The sequence below is a fragment of the Numida meleagris genome, chromosome 5, assembly GCF_002078875.1.
Source record: "Numida meleagris isolate 19003 breed g44 Domestic line chromosome 5, NumMel1.0, whole genome shotgun sequence".
Taxonomy (NCBI): domain Eukaryota; kingdom Metazoa; phylum Chordata; class Aves; order Galliformes; family Numididae; genus Numida; species Numida meleagris.
Window position 1 is genome coordinate 18,482,792 of NC_034413.1, and position 14,168 is coordinate 18,496,959.

General features: G+C 45.4%; 1 long non-coding RNA gene across 4 annotated transcripts in view; it reads right to left on the reverse strand.

Annotated features, from left to right (window-relative positions):
• LOC110399774 overlaps positions 1-14,168 on the reverse strand; it is a 91,858-nt gene that overhangs the window by 25,046 nt on the left and 52,644 nt on the right. For 2 of the 4 annotated variants that reach the window (XR_002439394.1, XR_002439397.1), the window contains one exon: positions 6,348-6,459. This is a non-coding gene — a long non-coding RNA (uncharacterized LOC110399774). Of the gene's footprint in view, positions 1-6,347; positions 6,460-10,071; positions 11,125-13,189; positions 13,331-14,168 lie in introns of those variants that run through there. The other 2 variants (XR_002439396.1, XR_002439395.1) reach the window with 2 other exon arrangements.

The window sequence follows — 14,168 nt, forward strand, 5'->3', positions numbered from 1 at the left end:
TAAAGCTCACCTGGTGATGCTACTAGGACAGGAATGCACGCTTTTGGGCTCCCCTACACTCTTCACTGGCAGCACAAAAGAAAACTGCTGCACAAAGGCCTCACTTCTGCACAGCTCCAAGCCAGTGCTCACCTTGGAAGTCCTGAAGGCCATTCACGGGCCTGTCACCTATTGAAAGCCCCCTGCACCACCAAGTGCAAAGAAGGCATTGCACTCAGTCAAATTTCACTGGGTACAGTGCAAAGTGTTTTACCTTTGCCCAGAGCTGACTAAGTTTGGATTGTCAGTTACCAGTTGATACCGAGTTTGATCAGTCCTACAAACACAGGGGAGAAGCAAGCTGGAGCATCACACCTACTATATGTGGATGCTTGTAGCTTAAATGAAGATGAAAGAATGCCATACATTGAAGATGAAAACATGCCATGACTGTTCATGGAGTTTTTACACCTCTGCTGAATTCTAAAGCCTATGCTAAAGATAAAGATGATCACAGCTGTGTGCTGGGCTTCTCTCCAGTGTGACAGTCTATAGATTTAAGGTTCCAAGTGTTTGCTTCCTTCTCTAAGACCTGGAATGTGCTTTGCCAGGAGCTGAGACTTGCCAGCTAGAAGCAGTTGTAGCTGGAAGTGCCCAGGGCTTGGGTTTCAAGAAAGATGCTGCAGATGATGCTTGCAAGCAAAGCTCCACCCTGCACGCTAAGTACATTCCTGTAATTTTCTATCCTTCCTGTTGTTATTCTGATCCAATTAAAATCACTGTGTTTAAGTGAAAAGTCACGATTGGCTAATTGGATTTGGGAAGGCAAAACACCCATCAGGGGCCAGGTTTAATTTAGGTTTTCTTAAAATTTCTAAAGCCACTGGCAGGCTAGAAGGGGCAAGCTCCATCCTTGGATAGCTCCAGCTCAGAGAAAAGGGATTAGTCAGTTGCTGAGCAAGCTCCCTGCTGCCTGGTGTCCATGGAGCTACCCAATTCCAGTGCCTGAGTCAGAGTACTCCCATTTTGGAATGTGCCTCCCACAAAGCTCCTGTATGGATCTCCCACATGCCCTGCCTAAGTCTCTTGTTCCCAGTTTGGTATTGCACCATTCACCATCTCTCCTGCTTTCTCTAAATATCAGCACAGTTCCCTTCCCAAAACACTTTCATGTTTTTTCATGTACATGCAACCCATGTACATGACTGAATCTGCATGGAACATTTCAGCACATGAAACACTTCTCCAAACACTGAGTGGCCAATTCCACCCAAGTGCCCTAGGTCCAGATCACTGGATCTGTCTAATCATGCAGTGACACGAATAAGATAAAAGAACAGTTTCCACAAGTACTTGGAAGAGACCAGAAGCCTATCTGTGATAGTTCCATTCCGAGGCATTCAAAAATGGTATGCCATTTCAGCTAAAAACAGAATGTTTGCTTAAAGTCATTAAAATATTTTATGTCATCATACACTGAGTACTTTCTGAATTTCAAGCTTCTAATACATTCCCAGAATGTTTACTCTGATTTACTACACAACTTGGACAAACAAACATTGAAAAGATAATAACCTAGAAGGACAGCTGACACTCGTGCTCACCAGATTCTAAGAGCTGGGATCTTCAGAAACTCATCAGTTTCTAGAAAACTTGCAGTAAAAATAGAAGTTAATAACACTGCCACCCAAACATAAAATAAGCCCTTTGCGTAAGTCAGTAATAATCAAGAAATGTATCTTAATATTATTAACAAAAGTAAACAATGGTTTGGATAGAATTTAGATTCACAGTTTCAGATTTTTTTTTTAAATAAGGGTTGAACATTTAAAAAATCTCAAGTACTGCAGACCTTATACCTCAAACGCGAGATTTTTAAGATCACTGAGCATACTATTAAGTCTACAAATTAATAGTAATAAATATCTGCAGCATCAAATGCTAGAAGGAGGATCACTTGAACAATAGTCTAGACTTGCTTCTGCTCCTGTTGAAACTGAAAGGATGAAGAGGATCAGCAAAGAAATGGAATCCTTCTCTCCTATCTGTTGCTTTTTCTTTTTTTTTTTTCTTTTTTTTTGCGCTATTCTGGGGAGTTGAAATCCAGTCCACTAGGAAGATATTTGGCCACAGCAGAACAAAGCAGTAGAGGTGCACAATGGGGTTGGCTTTCTAATGAAGAAGGTCAGGAAGAGAGCATGGAAAACACGTCAGAATAAAGTGTGCAAGTGACTTTATCTTGCTCCTAGAAGCAGGACTTGGTTTAGGAAACAACACATAAAGAAAGAGACTGATGTTAAAATGTGAGCACAGAACAGCCCAAGCAAAGGAGGAGAAATCCTGGATGTAGACAAGGTTAGCAAACATTTTGTTTTCAAAAATAAGTTAATTGCCAACAAAGCAGTAGTTATTTGAGAAACAGGTATACCTCCCTCAAACTGTTCAGTCTTTTGGCTTTTTTTTTGTTCAATGAAATCAGTATTTCTACAGTGTTTGACACCTGCAGTGGAAATATGTTCCCTGCCCCAATATTCCTAACCCCCTCAAGGATTTTTTCAAGGCTCATTTCAGCCAAGTCTGATTTTCGCAAGCCTAGCCCTTCCAGCCAAGGATGCTGCTGTGGAAAAATCTTTAATATCATCTATGCTTTTATGCAAAAGTCTAACACATGCTTCCCTGTGGCCTTGGCAGTACTGGATTGCAAGCCAGAGATTGCCAGAACCCAGGTTCCCAACCCCTCCTGATCTTGGCATTGCCTGCCTTTCAGAATCTGGCCCCTGAGGCCTCGCAGTTGGCTTTCAGAAAGGAAACAGGCCCCTCCTTAAAATCACAGTCCGTGCAAGTTTGTGTCTTCCATGAAAATTAACATGCTGGACAGCAGATGGGACAAACACATGCTAGAGGCCAGATCCTCACATTGGTTACATCAGCATCATCTGCAAACTTGAGGGAACAAGGGCAAACAATGGAACTAGAGCAATTTACCCAAGCAGTAGATTTGGCCTCCTGCTGGCCAACAGTTTGGATTTTTTCAGGCAGGTTGAGAGTGTGTGTGTGTGTGTGTGTGTGTGTGTGAGAGAGAGAGAGAGAGAGAGAGAGAGAGAAAGAGAGAGACAGAGACAGAGACAGACAGAGACAATTATTCAAAATTCCAGCCACTACAAAGCCTTTCTAGGAGGACCCGTGCTGTGACACTTCATATCCTGGTGCCACTTTGCCAAGCAACGGGCTCCACAACCACTGCAGCCCAGGGTCATAGAGCTGACTTAATTTTCCTTTCTTTGTTCCTAGTGCCTGATTTCCACCTCCTAAAACACCTGCAGATGATGCAAATAAGCATAGGTGGAATCTCATGGAAATTTCTGGCAGCATCCTGCAAAAGAGCACTGCCATAGTATTCAGACAGCGCATAGAAAATACTCACATGACACTTTGCAAATAAAATACTTTTTCCCTGAAAAGCCTTTACATCTTTGAACAGAAGACCCAGATCCTGAATCAGTTCTGCCCCCATTCAGCTCTCCTCTTGATTCTCAGCCTCACTGATTCGAGGGTGCTCATTCCCACTAACCATTTTTCTGTCATAGCTTTTCTTTAACCACCCTCAAGGCCAGAAGGAACATGTCATCTTGTGGTTCCACCTGAGACCTCCTTTTCTCCTCAAGTTTCCAGACGTTCCTCTCCTCGGGATACAACATCTTCAGTTGCTTCCACTCAAGTTAAATACAAGTACTGTCCATTTATTCCTTTGCACTTTTCCAAGGGAATTGGCACCTAACATCCTTAGGATGCTGTGAAAACTCTAGCTGGACAGTAGTAGCAGCAGGGATTATCTGTCTAGATAGTCAGGACTGATAGACAAGCTTGGCTTTCTGACAACAGTGAGCTCAGAGTAAGCATCTCTGGTTTTGGATCCTCTGCTAAGTGTAGCACAAAGACTTCTGTGCTCCCAGGTCAAACGTGTCTCCTTCATGGACAGGCTCTCTGGACACATCTGGTGTGTTATCAAATTAATTTCCATTGAGCTTGATCCAATGTTCATCAAAGTCAATGGTGACATTTCCTGGGTCATGCTGGAGGTCCAGTAATGCTCTACACCTTCCCATATGTAATCATTTAATTACCTCCCACTAATTACCTCTGCAGGGAGCTTTAAGATGTTAAGTCTGCAACATCTCTTTCTTATGCCTCCTGGATCAGGCGTCTGCCCAGGAGAAGACGACTGGCCTGGCCTGCATTACAGGAAGGGTTCTGCAGGCACCTCACCCATCCACGTGAGACTCAACAGCAAGCAAGAGGGAAATATATTTATCGTTACTTCCCTTGACCAGGATGCATTTCCTAAAGCACTCTTCGGAGCACAAAATTCTGGCTGCACGTATATGTACATGCAGGTCTGTATGCATTTCCAAAAACAACCAATCCCAAAGGTCAAAGAGGACTGCTACTCTAAAAACAATAAAGCTCTTAGCTCAACTTCGAGGAAGATGCAAAAGCAAATGATCAGAGAGAGAGAAAGCAAGAGAGACAGAGATAAAGAGAAAAAACCAAGGGGAACATGATTTTCTATCAACAAAACAGCAGGGACGAATTCTAGTTCATCTCATCGGAAACGTCTCCTTCGTGTGCAAACAGCGCCTGGAGCCAGCACTAATCTCCCAGATTAAAGCCTTTTAATAGCAATTAGTCCTCTCCATGCACTAACCCACTGGACACTCCACTGCATATTTGGGAGAGGGGGGAGGCTGGAGGGAGTGTCACCAAGAGTTTAACTCATAATTGCCCTGATGTGTCCAAATGCACATACATTTGCACACAGACCAGGAGGCCATGGCAGTGAATCCTGTTGGTATCGCAGCTGAAAATAAAACCACAGCAGCTAGATCTGGATGTTGCCTGTGTAAACACTTGGCTGAGCTGGATCAAGCACAAATGCAGGAGGTGGGACTTCAGAACGACACCATGGCAAGCCAGAAGCGTTAGCCAGCCAGTCAGAAGCGCTGACCTTACAGCAGCTCTGAGGGCTACCCCAGCTGGCAACAAGGGACAGCCAGAGGCAACAGGATGTCCTTAGCACTACCTTCATGCTACCAGCCTGCTGAAGCAGCCTTTGTACTGCTCCTCCCTAGGATGCTTTCCTCCATCCCTGGAGAATAGGACAAGAGATTCTTCTATTAATTGTTTTTGATCGGTTCACCTCCATATCCCATCCAAGGCCTTTGTGACTGTTCTGTGAATGCTTACAGTAAACACGAGCTGGTGCCCCATCTGGGACTGGCAGAGGGAGCAGCTCCCACCTCCTGCACGGGGTGTGAAGGAGCCAGATTGCTGCACCAAAGAAACCCTGGTCCTATAGAAAAGGACCTCAGATTGCATACCAGCCCCCATTAATAAGATGAGCAGCTTGGCTGAAATGGCTGAGGGAGGGAACAGGAAAGTAGAAGACACTGGTGCGAAACAGCCATCTCTGCACAGATACTCCAAACTTCCCAAATGGCAAGCCAAGCAGAATTTCTTGGAAGGAGCCACATCAGCTGCCCTTCGAGCCATTAGAGCACACAAACAGGACAGAGAAAAACCTTCCACGAGGTGACTGTAAGAAGAGGAGGGAAAAGGAGCCGAGCCATTATTATAATCTCCGTCATGAGCAGTGGGAGCTGCCAGAGCCCCTGCACAACCCAGCGGTGCCCCCCACCCCCTAACACACACGCACAACATCCATAGGGGTACTGCAATTACTATTCAGGCTGGGGGCTGAAGATAGTCTCCTGGCCCTTCTTCTAATGTAAGGTTATTGTAATTGATATGAAGGTAATTGATAATGTGTTACGGTGAATAATGTCTTCAATTTTCTGCTAAATCCCATTTTTGTAGCCATCTGGGCTCCTCCAACTGCCCCCCTGGGACGCAGAGTAATAGATAGTAATTATTCTCAAGTCATTTACTTTTTCAAAGTGTTTAGTGCTTATCTGTTTTACAATTAAAATGGAAACGACCCTGATTCACTTCCTTTCTTTTTTATTTAAATAGCATTCACACACACACACACTCTCTCCTACACCCACTGGAGCCTGGAGGGTGTGTGTCTGTACATGAGTGCGTGAGCATATTGTTGTCATACAGAACACACAGGAGAGAGGTATGTAGCCCATCATACACCTTCACTGTCACACTGTGAGAGTACAATCGCACAACGATCTAAGAAATACAAATTGTGTTCCTTCCCCCTGCTTGTCCCCATGGTGACGCTCAGAGTGAATGCCTCAAAACACCCCAGAGAGACACCCTGGGGAGGGATGCATAAAGCACACAACAGTGCACCTCCTCACCACGACCCACCTCAGAAATACACCATGAAACATCCTTACCTGACCAGTGCCTAGGGACCACACATTTCCACAGGCTCTGCCTCTGCTCAGCTGTGAGTGCACAAAGTGGCACAGTTTCACGCCAGCACTGGCAAGCTGTATGAAGACAAACCTGCAAGTTGTAACAACACAGCACAGTTACACTGTGAAGAGTACAGCTGGGCATAAAAATGCAGAGACTCAAATTAATACACAGCATTAATCAGAATACACGTGTGAGTAAACTACTGCAAGCTATTCAGTGCACCATCACTGAAAAGTATGCTCTGCGCAGCAGCAAGGGCTGTCTCAGGAGGAGATCCCAACCTCCCTGTCACTAGCAGAACCCCTTTGCGTTCCACCTCAGCTTGTGGTACACCAGGTGAGATGGAAACAAAGGAACGAGATACTTCCAGGCCTTCCCCCCCTCCTAGTAAAGCACTGGAGCATTGCTCTCCTTTGCTACCAGGCAGGAGGGGCAAGGCCTTTAAGCAGGAATATGCCATTGTTCTTTTGTCTAAGTTTGTAACAGTTTGGGCCTGTTGAGTTGTTGAGTTTTTTCCTCCTCTCTCTCCGTTTCCTTTTTAATTCTTTTTAATGACTTTCCCCGATGCAATCGGCAGAGGACTGCGCAGAGACTGCTTCCCCCTGCTGAGAGGGAAACAAGACTGAGGGAAAAGGGCACCAAGGGACCTGTTCACATCCTCTATTCATCTCTGCCAGACCCGTTCCCCAGTGACTAGCCCCACACAGCTGGGCTGCATGGAGCAAAGCAGAATCCAAGCCAGGAGAAGCTCAGCCAGCACCATGGTGCCCAGAGGCAGCAGGCACACCAAAGCAAGCCACGGCATCCCAACCACAAGCACAGCCCGTACGGTCCCAATGCAAGGGCAGAGGTGTGAGAATACAGGTAGCGGATTGCACAGAGCTTGAGACTCCCACACTACTCAGAGACTCCCTAGTCCAGGCACTGCCAGTCTTTGTTCCAGCTCCCCTAGTTCCAACCTGGAAATGAGCTTGGTTGAAGCCAGATGGTTCTTCTTCCACCTGCTCCCTGGTACTCGGCTACACGCACATCAAGGAGCAGAGTGACTGCCTGGGCAGGCCAGAGCGCAAGGTGGAAGCACTCTGCAAGGAAGCAAAGTTTGCTCCTGCTTATTCTATTTGCCCAGTGCCTTCTCACATGGGCTCCATCTTAGCCAGCTGCAGGGAGTGCCTCACCTTGGCAAACAGCCCCCACACTGCACTGCATGTGGGACAGCTCTGGAAAAGCAGCTGCTGCCATACAAGGCTCTCCTGATTGCCAGGCTGCTGCTAACGAGCCATGCATATGCCAGGGTCGCAGAGAGAGGGAGAGCACGGGGCTGCTCGTAGCATGGTCTAGAGCAGAGGAGCTGACGTGGTGAAAAAGGCATGTGCTTATTGCACTGCTCATCTCCAGGGGATACCTGTCCCAAGGATCTCTCCCCATCATTGCCAGTTTAATCTTCAATCAAAGAAGAGATGTGATCTGTTGCACCATGTAATAGCTTGATAATCAGTCATCTTCCAACCGGGAAACTTTAAAGCATTTTGCATCAGGTAGAACAACTTCAGCTAGGTTTGCTTTCTGCTGGGGGAATCCATAACCTGTGCTATGTGTTTTCATACCTTCTGGAGGTTTTCTATTGGGGAAAAAAGAAAATCTCAAACTGTCCCCCCTCCTTGGATATTATTTTGCAAGGGAAAACAAACAGTCACATATTATATCAAGATGTAGTAGGTACAACAAGAAATAGAGCCTGCTTGTGCCCAGTGCTGCAAAAATTGTGTTTATACACACACACACACACACACACACCACTGGAGGTCAGAGCCTTCAAATTTGAGAAATCTTACAGTAAATGGTGTAACCAAATCTCAACTTGTCCACATGACAGTTTAGCTCTAAAATGGAAAGCTTTCTGATAGAGAGCCTTCAAACAAGCCAGGCATCAACCTATGCAATCTAAAGTACCGCTATAGTGTGAGAAAAGGTACAGATTCCTCTGAAATTCCCACTGCTCTCTCAGTTTCCCAGCTGGTGAGAAGGATGGAGAGAAATGCAGAAATGCAGGCTGGGAAGAACTCTAAGAACCCTCTGTGCTGCTTTGTTCAGACAAATATGTCCACATCATTCTTGGCTGATGTATGTTCTGAAACACTCCCAGCCACGGTTCCAACAGCTACATGGGTGCTTTCCATGCTCCGTGAGTTAGCAAGGCCTTTCTACTACCTAGTCTCCTCCATTACATACGTACCTGTTGCTTTCTGCTCATTAGCAGGTGGACACAGCAAATGGCTGCTCACCTGTTTCTTGACATCATCCTTTTACACCCTGGGAAACTGGATTTTACACCCACAGCTTTCTCTCCTACAATCCCTTAAAGGTGTTTCTTAACCTTTCCTCTCAGAACCGAGTTTCCAGCTCTGTGGGCACTCCTTGGTCTTCTCTGTTGACACTCTCCAACAGATCACCACAGACCAGGAAGCAAGGCATTCTGTGCTAGACAAGACTCCACAGCAGGATGACGGAGAGCTGCAGGAACCTCATGTCTTAAGAGTGAATTGAGCACTAATATATACCAGACACAAACACATTCTTACTGTAAGAGTACAACACTACCAATTCATGGTGTTTGTAATCTGCCCTCACTATGCAATGCCCCAGTTACTCCTTTGCTTACTCACTCTGTGCCTTTGCACCTACTGAATTCCACTTGTCCAGTTTTAGTTTATTTCCTCAGCATATCAAACTATGTTATAACCCAATCCCGCAATGGATTTGCAGCTTCCTTTCAGCTGTCTCCTGCAGACTGCATGCAGTGGTTTCCATTTCATTAGCAAAATGGCTAAAAACTATTGATCAGAGTAGACCTTGGCCAAACCCCTGCAAAAACTCCTTCCTTTCTCGTGAGATAATTATGTTACATCCAGACAGCAGTAACTAACATGAGTAGGAACCAGACCTGTGCTGAGGAATGATCCACCTCCATCCTGAATGAGTTCAAAGCGGATATTAATGTGAAAATGAGAGGGGGTGAAAAATCAGTTCTGAAAAATAGGAATAGAGGTTCAGCTGAGCATGACTGATAACTGGAAATTGGTCTTCGGCTCAAGCTGGGGGAAAAAACTGGGGAAATCCCAGGACTACACTTCCAGATGAAAAACTTGTTGACTGCCATTCCCTTTCTGGCCTAATGGACTGGAAGAGAGGAACAGAGAAAATCTGAAACTCTCAGCAGATTGCTTCCAGGTCTGGCTTTTCTCTTGCAGCATGTGTGGATGCCAAGCAGCAGCAGGGGATAATCAGAGTGGTTAGAAGATGTGCTTTCCTTCTGCTCTGCCATTCTACAGTACTTCATCCTCATGAAAAAAACTGGGAATAAGAATTGAGGTTGTTAAAATAAGAAAAATAGAAAGTGAAATTTGGAAAAGCTGGAGCGTTTAAGAAAATGCTTGAATAGAAGTATTTTTCTAACATAAAAATAAGACACTGGGCTTGTCAGAAGCTTTCTTAACATCTTAGATATGAAAATAAATTTTCCATTTTAAGAAGTGCTAGAAATTTTAGAGAAATCCTCTACAGAAATGATTCACTTTTATAGTTAGATGCATAACAAGCATCTCCTCACAGGAGAATGGAGAAGAAAGGAGGAAAAAAAAAAAAGCAAGCATGAAAGCTCCTCTTCAAGTGACACTACCCTGCTCACTGGATTATATTTACCATTCAGTCTTCTCCTTGACATGCGATGCAATCTCTAGGTCTCCTACAGGAGTTTCGGGGTTGCAGATTGACAGACTGTTCTATGTGCAAGGCCAAAACAATTACATCCAGGTAGGGACTACATAAACTCAGAGTTGCACAACCCCACGGGCCTGTTCAGAGGGAACAGAGAGACAATGGCAGTACAAAAGCTTCTTGAACAAAGCAGCAGAGAGATCTGGCAGATACCATGTTGGCTGGTAGCCAGAGGATCCATGAGCCTAACAGCTCTAGTCCAGGCAGCACAACAGTAACCACTCACAGCCACAGAAAGCAGGTTTGTTGAGGCTTTGAGAAGCCAGATAATACATCTTCCATTACAAAGCAGGATGGACTGAAAATAAGATATTACCAAGACCCATTGCTTTTGTAAGGGCCAAAAAGCAGAAGGTAGAGAGAACACATTTAAAAATACGAGCATTGATCCAATCTATAGACAGCAGGGAGTCTGTACGTGTCTTGACTTACCGGTAGCATAGGTCTATCTAGGATTTGACAACTTAAAGCAGTTCTGCTCAATTTCAGCTCTCTGAAATCAAGAATTCTCTTACTTTTTTCCTTAGGTCAAAGGAATTTTCAGAGGATTTTCAGACTTTTAATACAGAATGAAAAATTAAGAGTTGCCACACAAATAAATGAAACAAGTAACATTTCAATGGACTCAACTTAGTTAATGGATTAGTTGGGCCTGAACTCCCTCTCTAAATTTCTTTCCTGAAGCACTATGAAAAAATATCCTTACAGAACCTCTGGTATGAAAACCACCTGCTCTCACAGAACTTGTTTGACACAAAGTAAGCCAGAAGAATGCAGGCCAAAGGGGAACAACATGGAAATGCTGAAGCACAACAGGACTGCAAACTTGGGGTCCTGGCACAGGCCTTCAAAGCAATGAGAAAGGAACAGGCTTCTTGTTGGAAACTATGTTTCCATTTACTCCCCATGATGTAGTCATGTAAGGCCCAGGTTATATACCTTGCTGTCATGGTTTTGTGATTTTCGGTTATTGGTATTCCACATCATAACATCATGTAGTGGATATACCTGGTTCTCAGAAGAGAAGGACTACGACAGTCCCCACGGTACTTTGCTCCTCTGTTACCATTTTCCAGTCGGAGGGAAAAGATAAAAGCTCGCAGTATAAAAACTTGCAGATCACGAGACCTCGTCTCTTTTTCCGCCCGTCTCTCGTCTTGGCAGCACCTCGCTCTCCAGCCGTCTTATCGTCGGTAGTAGAGTAAGGCCTACCTTGATTTTGGGACATTCTCTCTCTCTGCATTGGATTTATCAGCTTAAATTGTAATTATATTGTATTATAGTGTGTTGTTTTGCATTCCGATATCTTATTTAGTAAATTAGTTTGTTTCTCCTCAGATTGTTGCTGCTGTTCTTTGCTCTCAGGGCCATCTCCTTACCCTTTTCCCCTTTTCCCTTTTCCCGGGGCGTGGGCCCGTGGATCCCCCGTCCCCTTCGTCACGGAACCGGGCTGAATGCTCATAAACTGTTGACACTTGCTCAACATATTCAACTTCCCTACTCCGAAGTCTTACCCCAGATCAGTCAGGAAGCAGCACAAGCCAGCTGCTCCCTAATGGATGGAGAGCCAGGAGCTGAGCACAACACCTCTCAGCAAGGCAGGGACCTCACCAGCCAGGACCCAGTTCCACAGCAACCGAGCAGGGTAGACCAAGAGATCATGGCCAGGTACAACCACAAGGCCAGATTATCAGGCGTTCAGAGACATGATAGGTCTAAGGTCAAGCTAGAACATCAGTACAAATGACAGAATCAGATCCAGAGATCACTGCACAGACACACAGTGATAAAGCAGGACCACAGTTAAGCCAGGAACTCAAACCACATACTAAAGCCTGGATTAACAAGAGCCATGAAAGGCAAAAGCTAGCTGGCAAGGAAGCCCTAGGCAGACACTCCTCTAACATTCTTAATTCGAAGGCTGAAGGCCCAGGGCCAAGCTTAAATAGAGCCTGGGTGTTCATTAGCAAAAGGTGTGGATGGAGGCTCCAAGTGAGACTGGTCAGGACCATTAAGGCCTATTAGAGCACTCAGGGCCCTGAGAAGCCCTTCACCAAACTTTACGAGGGTTCTAGATGAAAATCAGTATGGACCAGGAAGCCTGAAAGAGACTGTTCCTTTGCTGGGTCAAGGCCCATTTCCAGCACTCTAGATATGTACCCTGGGATGTTCAAGGAAGTTCTAGAGGCTGTTCAGAAGTTGTCCAGCATTGACCACCAGACAATCCCTTTCCTTGTTTGTTGGTTTCCACAACCTAACAAATAGGCTAATCACACTGACTCATTTTATATGATGCTGTTAATGTTACGTTTCCTCAGAACTACTTTAAGCAGAATTGACTAATAATCCTACGTGACAAACTGTCTCCATGTGGTCTAGGAGGGGTGAGAAACTCATCAATACTACCTGCATCTTCATTCCAGTGGAAGGGACACGATGTAAGGGAAATCAAGACAGACTGTATCAGAGAATTGATGCTCCAGCCATGTCTGATTTCACCTAGAACATCACCTTTACAGGTTCCCTGAGAGGTGGGTCTTCCACTGAAGTACCTTGATGTTGAAGAAACGGTAAACAGCATGAACTGATCTCTGACACATGTTAAGACCAGTGCAAATCCCTAGAGCCACGTCCAGCCCTGGAGCAACATTAATGTCCCCACTGGATGAGTGTGACTCAAGCTCTTTCCCTCTGGAGCCTAATGCAGCCCGTATTGCTCCTGGGAGCAAATCCCAGCATGCAGCCAAAGGCCACACCTTCAGTCCAATGTCATGCAGTGGAGCAGGGCAGCTGTGGTCAGCACTCAGAGCACTGCACTGAGGTCAGCTGAGGTTAGGCAGTAGCTGAGACACACCAGGTCCCTCCCCACTGCCAAAGGCTGCACGCGTCTCTGCCCTTCCTCCCCAGGCCGAACAGCACCAGAGGTCAAGATCTTCCTCAACCCCTTCACCCTGACCTCCATCCTCCTCCACAGCCCATGTAGCACTGGGCACACCAACCCTGCCCATCCACCTGCAGCAACCAGGTAGGCACCTCTCCTCACCGTTGCCTCTCCCAGGCTCACTCCATGTGCAGCCAGGCAAGCCCGCTGCAGGGTGAGGCAGGTCATGTAGAACCCGGGGCGGGGGCCGAACCGTGTCTCCCCAAGATGACTTCAGCTGCATTCCACTGAGCCTGGCAACCTCCCGCACACACAAATAAAAGGAAATGAGAAACTCGGCAACAAAGAAACTGGCAGGGAAGCCACAGAGGCACACAGGAACGGGAAACAAGATTAAACACAGGCTCAAGAGCCCCAGCATGCTGAGCCTTCCTCTCTAAAGCCTCCCTTTAACTTTGATGGGGGGGCACAGGAGTCTTCTTTTCACTTGAAAGGGCAAGAGGAGGGGCTGGATAAAAGGGATCCAGCATTATCCGGAATTGAGAGCAGAAGAACATGCTACAAAGCTTAAAAAAAAAAAAAAAAAAAAAAAAAAAAAAAAGAAAGAAAAAAAAAAAAAAAAAAAAAAGTTAAGTACAGACACCCAGTTACACTGCATACCTTCCTTGGTGGAAATGAGGAGCTGAGATCTGAATCTGGGCAGAGAAGAGATCAAAGTGGAGCTGTTACAGGAGGCAGTCCAATAAAACTTAATGCAAAGTAGTTTGGTGAATCTTTTCCTCAATTTCCACTTCTTTTTTTCCATCTATTTAGCTATAGGAAATGGATAGTTGAAACCTTGCAATTTATAACGGGAGACACTAATCTATATTGATATACACACACTACCTAAGAGTCCATCCCGATATATTAGGCCATATGACCGTGTTTATATGCATTAGGATAACTCATAAACATGCTATGGTGCTTAGACTTCTAGCTGTCAGTGGAACAACTCAAATCAGTTTGTTGCAATACTAAGATGGATTTCACCTGTAGTATATTCTCCAGAATCTACATACACCCTGAATAAATCTGTTAAGACCAAGTCAGAGCCCTGTGCTCTGTTCATCATTAGCTCTGTGCTTTCCCATATGGAGTA